This window comes from Onychomys torridus, chromosome 22, assembly GCF_903995425.1.
Source record: "Onychomys torridus chromosome 22, mOncTor1.1, whole genome shotgun sequence".
Taxonomy (NCBI): domain Eukaryota; kingdom Metazoa; phylum Chordata; class Mammalia; order Rodentia; family Cricetidae; genus Onychomys; species Onychomys torridus.
Window position 1 is genome coordinate 28035979 of NC_050464.1, and position 7897 is coordinate 28043875.

The following is a 7897-nucleotide window of genomic DNA, read 5'->3' on the forward strand; positions in this document are numbered from 1 at the left end:
CCACGTGGACACATCTCACCCACAATGTACCCAAGAGGCATCTCAGGGTCCAGTCTGCAGAATCGTTTAAAAGTCACACATGCTTCCTGGACCCTCAGCTCTGTTCGGGCTGGATGTTCCAGGGACAAAGATGGTCTATCCAGCCCCAGAACCCTCAAAAGGGGGAGTGTTATCCACGTAGGGGACAAGGTTGCATAAAAGGAACTTTTATTCCTATTAGATCACCCCAGCTTTTCCAATAATGTCCTCCAAAGCAGTTTTTCTTTGTTAACCAAAGCTCAAAGGACATAGAATTGTCCCCATTGGTGACAGCTCACCGTGGGCCTTGTGCATCTCCGTGATTCCCTCCTAGGTCCAGCAGCCCTTTGCTCCACCCAGCATGGCACTGCCCTTACCTCAAGAGCAGCTTTGAAAGGCAGCAACTACATGGTGGCATCCGAGGGCGCTACAGCAAAATCTTGTGTAAAAAGACTATAAAGGCCCAGGAGCCAGACATGGTGTTGTACACTTCGTCATCCTAGCACAAGGAAGTGGAGACAGGAGAATTAGAAATTCAGGATCGTCCTTGGCTACCCATTGAGGTTTGAGGCCAGCCTGGGCCACATGGCCTCTGGGGGAGAGCAGAGGCCCAGTTCTTCTACTGAAAGAAGCACTCTTGGCTACCCCAAAGACCCCAAGCAGAGTTCTCCGGGCCCCCATCCCCTCAAGTGTCTGTGTGAGCCAGACAGTGTAGCAAACAGTGGCAGTCGCCCCTCAAGGCAGATGCAAATCCAGGCCATGCGGTTTTGTTGTTGAAAGTGCAGACAGAGGGCTGTGTGGAGGAAGCTGCCTGGCGCCATGCCTAGGCAACAGGAAAGGCAGAGCTGGGATGCCAGGCGTGGCTGTGGGGCTGGGCAGGACAGCTAGGGCTCTGAGGAGCCAAGGGAGGGCAGAGGGCTTCCCTCCTGGGGCGGGGTGGTCTGATATCATTTGCACCAGCAGGTTCCAGCTAGGTAACCGCTGTATGCCAGGCTGGTCTCTAGTCTGGGGCTGGTGTGGACAGGGAGAGAAGAGGGCTAAACATGATAATTTCCTAGTTACAAACACTACAAAAAACATGGAGTTGTGGTGCAGGGGGAGGATCAGGAGGGAGTGACCACCTGGGGTGGGGCACCCAAGGAAGTTCTTCAGAGGCAGTAAAATCAGAAGCCAAATGGGTGAGAAGGGGTCAACTCTGTGAGGAGCATTCAGTTCTAAGGGAGAGAACAGCAGGTGCAAAGGCCCTGAGGCACACACTGCTAATAATTTTTGTTGTTCGTTTTTTTTTTGTTTTGTTTTGTTTTGTTGTTGTTTTTGAGGCAGAGTCTCTCTACATAGCCCTGACTGTCCTAGAACTCACTATATAAACTAGGCTGGCTTTGAACTCACAGAGATCCACCTGCCTCTGCTTCCCGAGTACTGGGATTAAAGGATGTGCCCCTATGCCAAGCCTTTTCTTTTTTTAAGAGTCCATCTATTTATTTGGTGTTTTGTTTATTGACAGGGTCTCAATTATGTTCATAGCAGCATTATTCGTAATAGCCAGAACCTGGAAACAACTTAGATGTCCCTCAACTGAAGAATGGATAAAGAAAATGTGGTTCATTTACACAATGGAGTACTACTCAGCAGTAAAAAACAATGATATCACGAAATTTGCAGGGAAATGGATGGAACTAGAAAAAAAAAAATCATCCTGAGTGAGGTAACCCAGACCTAGAAAGACAAACACAGTACGTACTCCCTCATAAGTGTATATTAGACGTAAAGCAAAGAATAACCAGGCTACAATTCACAACCCCAGAAAAGCTAGGTAACAAGGAGAACCCTAAGAGAAACACATGGGTTGCCCTGGGAAAGGGAAATAGATGAGATCTCCTGAGTAAATTGGGAGGTGGGGGGGAGGTAAGGGAAGGTGGTAAGAGACCATGAGGGATGGTTGAGCTGGGGGAGGGATAGAAAGAGAGAGCAAGGAAAGCGATATCTTGATAGTGGGAGCCATTATGGGGTTAGAGTGAAGCCTAGGAGTCCACAAGGATGACCTCAGTTAAGACTCCTAACAATAGTGGAGAGGGTGCCTGAACTGGCCCTCTCCTGCAATCAGATTGGCGACTACCCTAATTGTCATCATAGAACTCCTATCCAGGAGCTGATGGAAGCAGATGCAGAGATCCACAGCCAAGCATTGGGCCCAGCTCCTGGAGTCCAGTTGAAGAGAGGGGAGAGGGATTGTATGAGCAAAGGGGTCAAGATCATGATGGGGAAACCCACAGAGACAGCTGACCCGAGCTAGTGGGAGCTCACTGATGCTGGACTGACAGCTGGGGAGCCTGCATGGGACCTAACTAGGCCCTTTGAATGTGGGTGACAGTTGTGTGGCTTGGGCAGTTTGTGGGGACCCTGGCAGTGGGACCAGGATTTATCCCTAGTGCACGAGCTGGCTTTTTGGAGTCCATTGCCTATGGAGGGATACCTTGCTCAACCTCGATAAAGCGGGGAAGGACTTAGTCTCAACTTGATAAGTCAGACTTTTGTTGACCCCTCATGGGAAGCCCTACCCTCTCTGAGGAGCGGATGGGGGAGATGGGATGGGCAGAACGTGGGGGGTGAGCAGGAGGAGGGGAGGGAGGGAGAACGTGGTTGTAAAATGAAAAAAAAAAAAAAACCCTGTTAAATAAAAAAGTCTATTTATTTGTTTGGGGTTTTGTCTATTGACAGGGTCTCACTAGGTAGCCCAGGCTGGCCTCATCCTTGCCATCTCCCTGGGTCAGTCTTGAGGGCACTGGGGTTACAGGTGTGCACACCAGATCTGGCTGTGACACAACCTTTACCTCAGGAAGGGCGTAAATCGAGGCAGGGAGTGAAGGGAGGAGGCTGAACAGAGAGAGACAAGGTAAAAAGGACACAGGGTGGCAGTGAGCGATGTGGTGGGGAGCACACAGAGAGAAGAAGAGGGGTTCATAGGAAGCAGGGAGGCAGCTGTGGTGACCAGCAGTGGGAAGAGGGAGGTGAGGGCTGCTGGGCAGGCCCGGGGGCATCTGAGGTCCAGTGGCTCTGCTGTCCTCACACATAAACTCAGGCCTGGCACTCATGCTCACTCTTTGTGTCTTTGGTTCTTGTTTCCCCAACTGGGTCAGAACACTGCAAAGGCGCAGAGTGGCTTCTGTACAGCGCTTCCCGAGTGGACAGGATGGACTCGCTCAGATTGTTCCCAAGGATGGAGGGATGGGTGGTCAGTGAGGTGAGTGGACAAGTAGGTGGGTAGATAAAAGTGTATGGATGGGTGAGTGGGAGGGTGGATGGATGGATGGATGGATGGATGGATGGATGGATGGATGGATGGGTGGGTGAGTGGATGGGTGGATGGGTGGGTGGGTGGATGGATGGATGGGTAGATAAAAGTGTATGGATAGATGGGTAGATAAAAGAGTGGATGGATAGACGGGTAGGTAAGTGGCTGGCTGGCTGGCTGGCTGGCTGGCTGGCTGGAAAGATGGATGGAAAAATGGGTGAATGGACAGACAGATGGAGGACACGTGAATGGATGGAGTCTCCAATTTGCCAAGCTGTTGATATTTTGCTCCAGTTGGGCGACTGTCTTTAGAGCACACACAGCCCTGGGGTGCACTAGGGGAGGGCGCCCACTTGATGAGCTGAAGGGACACCCTGACTCCAGCTGCTCCACAGCACCGAAGAAGAAGTTGGTGGGCTGACTTCAGGGGCCTGGGAGAGGCATGGATGACAGAGTGGAGAGCAGGCACCTGGTGGAGAGTGTCTGGGTCCCCCTGCAGCTCAGGCTGACAGCCTGTCCCCAACAGTGATGGCTTACCCGGGGCTTTGGGGAGGCAAGCAGGTCATCAGGGTAGGACAGCAGGTTCTCTTCTCCATGGGGACAGATGTGGCCATGTAACAGGCCACGTGGAAGCCTCCTGTGGGTCCTTCTCCACCCACACAGACTCCAGGAGTACAGCAGCTGAGTCTGGGCCCCAGAGGACCAAATGAATCAGAACCCCGGCTGTGGGATGAGCACTGAGCCACAGTGGGCGGCTCTGAGGGGAGAGGAAGGGGCCTGGCAGGGAGTCAGGGCTCAAACCTGTCACCACAGCAAGTAGCTGAGTGCCCTGTGTAGCTGAAGTTTTTGTCGGTCCGTGGTTCAAAAACGGATTTCTTCCCCCCAAAGCTTCCTCTCTGGCTCTGAGTGCCTTCCCTCAGCAGCTGGAGGTTCTGAGCTTCTGGGCCATTTCCTAGGGGGCAGAAGTCCTGTTCTGCTTCTGTCCCTCATGCCAAAGAGACCTCAATGCTGCCCCTTCCCACCCTGAGGATTTAAAGAGGCTGAAGCTTGACGGGGGTCACCCTCCTTGGGAGGTAAACCGGCAGCTTGACCTTGGAAGGAATTAGGCCAGAGCGGTGGACACTGCTTTCTTCTGGAAGGTTCTCAGGCCGCTGTTTATCCTGACTCCTGGCCTTCCTCCTTACCTCTTACTGCTATTTTTTCTGGCCTATTTCATTTGGTGACCTTCACAGGGAAAAATATCACAGTGGGTAGGAAGGTTTTTTTTTTTTTTTTTTCTCTTTTTTCTCAAGATCCAAATGGAGAAGAAAAACAAAAGCAAAAAAAAAAAAAAAAAAAAAAAGGTTTAAAACTAAGGAAAAGCCAGGCCCGGGGCTGTGTTTGTTGTCCCAGCACTTGAGACATGGAGGAGGCAGGAGGACTCATTCAAGGTCATCCTTGGCTACATAGTAAGTCTGCAGCCAGCCTGGGCTACAGGACCCTGTCTCAAGAAAAAGGGGGGGGGGATGGGGAGAAGGAGGAAGGATGGGAAGAGGAGAGGAAAGAAGAGAAATGGGAGGGGGGAGGAGAGAGAGAGGCTGAATTCTTTTGTCCAGCAATTTCCTGAATTTTCTCGTTAACCCATGTCTCCACACAGAAGCAAACTGGAGCTCTGCAGAGATGAGTCTGGCTGGGGAACCCGTCCCCGGGGGAAGCACCAGGCTCCTGGCACACGATGAAGCAACCAGAGCTGGCGTCTTTGCTCGGAAGCCAGCAGGACAGCAAGCCGGTCATCTGGAAGTTTCCAGTGATCTCCGCGATCTTGGCTGGGCTCGGGAAGCGAAGCCCTGTTTCCAGCTAGGCTTTTGGAGGGGAAGTCAAGGTGAGGGGATGAGATCCGCCTCTCTTGCAACCCCTGCCGCCTCCGGGAAGCTCTCCGTGAGCTTCTGTCTCATTACCCCTCCCCCAGCCCCTCTGCATCCCAGTTCCCCAGTTCAACCCTCTTCAAAGAGCCCAGGGCCTTCGGAAATGGAGAGGTTCCCTTTCTGATCTTCAGCAGCTGGAGGGGGCGGGCACACGGTAGGTGTGTCAAACACTATCAAATCGTTTCAGTTCAAAGCATCTCAGAAGAAATGACGGAGGCCCCACTGCATTCTAGAAGGCTCTGTCTCCCGGGAGTTTCTTTACGGGAGAAGGGTGTATGTTTGCTTTTGCTTTTTCTTTTTTTTTTCTTCTTCCTATAGGCAGTTCGATGAATGTGACTCTTGTATAGAGCCCAGTGTGGAATAACCAGGGCAGCGTGGAGTACAATGGAGTGATTGTGGGGAAGCCATGGGGTGCATTTGAGCTCCAGGTGAATGCTGGCACCTGAGGGTAACTACTGAGCAGGCCCGGGCCGCCTTCCCACGCTAGCTGTGAATCCTCTCTGTTCTCCCCTCTCTACTTTGTTAGGACGTTGGTCACAACTCACCTTGTGTCCTGCCCCAGATATTTCAGCTCTCCGCAGGTCTCCACTGTGTTCCTCTGATTGTGAGCAGAGTGTCACGGAGGCCTTGTGGAAACCATTCACCTTTAGCTGAAAGGAACAGGGATGGAGCCCTGTGGCCACTCCTGGAGACCTTTCTACAGGTTGACATTGGCCATGTTAATCCAGCCCCTCTGGGCACTTTAAGAGAATGGTTATAAAGCCTTTTCATCCTGTGACTGCTGGATTCAGATTCCTCTATCTTGTTCCTTCCAGCCTGTGTGTGTGTGTGTGTGTGTGTGTGTGTGTGTGTGTGTGTATGCTTGTGTTTGTGAGAGAGAGCACATGAGAGTGTGTGTGTGTGTGTGTACAAGTATGAGTGTGTATGAGTGAGAGCATGAGAGTGTGTATGTATGCATGTATGTGTATGTGCATGCTTGTGTGTGCAAGAGAGTGTGTGCATGTGTGTATATGCATGTTTATGCTTATCTTTGCGAGAGAAAGCACGTGAGAGTATGTGTGTGTGAGTGTGTGTATGCATATGTGTGTATATGCATGTTTGTGTGTATGAGAGAGAGAGCACATGAGTGTGTGTGTATAAGCGAGTGTGTGCTTGAGAGAGAATGTGCGTGTGTATGCATGTGTGTGTATATGCATGCTTGTGTTTGTTCAAGAGAGAACACATGAATGTGTGTGTGGGGGGGGGTTGCTGGAAAGCAGCATGTGTGTGCAGGTTCCTTGGGAGTCATACATATGACTTTTTGAGACAGCATCTCTCACTGACCTGGAACTGACTCATTAGGAAATAAGTGATAAGGCTTTGCCTCCCCGGCACTGGGATTACAAGTGTGCATGACACACCTGGCTGTTTACACTGGTTTTGGGAACCAAGCACATTGTCCTCACACCTGAGAGGCAAGCACTTTACTGACTGAGCTGTCTACCCACCCCATTTGGAAGTTTCTATCCATGAAATTCAAATTCACATGTCTTTATATGTCCCTCTTTGGGGTCTGCTGTCCTGTGTTGGCCGTCAGCCAGCATCTCTGGAGGCCCTGGCCCTCCTCTGCCAATGGTGACTCTCCTGGTACCATAAGAGACGCTGTAGGGAAAGCCCCATGTGGGGCTGGCGTGTGTCTCTGTGTGGATGCCGACTGAGGGCTTTCGTCAAAACGGCTGCCCCAGAATCACCTTGTGGCTCTCTTGGCTGCACACTGTTGAGCTCTGCCCTGGATCCACCGAGCCCTGTCTTCTTTCAGGGCCCTGTGGGTGGCCCCGGTCTGCTCCAAACAACTGAGGGACCAGGAACCCTGGGACCCTCTGTGTGATGGTGTTGTCGTGACAGCAGCTGTGTTCCCAGACACTCAGACCCAAATGCAACCAAGACGCCCTCTCACAGGTGCACAAAAATGGAGACCACAGGGCGCAGGTGGCAGTGGGGACCAGCCACACCATAAAGGGGCTGACCTGCTGTGGGATCCGTGGTGAGGGGTGCTGTAGCAGACAGAACTACAGAGGGGAAGCTCCAGGGGTGTCAGGAGTCCAGAGAGCAGGGGGAAAAGTGTGGAGCACAAAGAGGCTTAGGGCTGTGAGCTGTGTTGGGTGGGGTTGCAGTGGTGAAGAACATTATGAAAACCAGGTGTGATGTTAACGGTGGCATTGATCAATTATTGTGTCTCAGACTGAATACAGTGTGCACAAAGGTCTCAAAACAAGGGAGATGCTAACAGTGAGGAAGAGGAGGGACCCGTAAGGGAGGAACAGGTCTTTTGTACTCTCTGCTCAATTCCCCCAAACTACTCTAAAAATAGTCTAAATACAGCCAGGCGGTGGTGGCACACTCTTTTAATCCCAGCACTCAGGAGGCAGAGGCAGGCGGATCTCTGTGAGTTCGAGGCCAGCCTGGGCTACAGAGTGAGATCCAGGACAGGCACCAAATCTACACAGAGAAACCCTGTCTCAGAAAAAAAAAAGAAGAAAAAAGGAAAAAGTCTAAATACGTAAAAATGCCACCTGATCTGTGTAAGCAGTCTGGACTTGAAATTCAGCTGTGCAACCAACTAGCTGGACATTCCTGCACCTGTTGCTCAACCTCTCTGGGCCCTGTGCTTCCTCACCTGTCACCAGATGTCTCACTGGCTTTT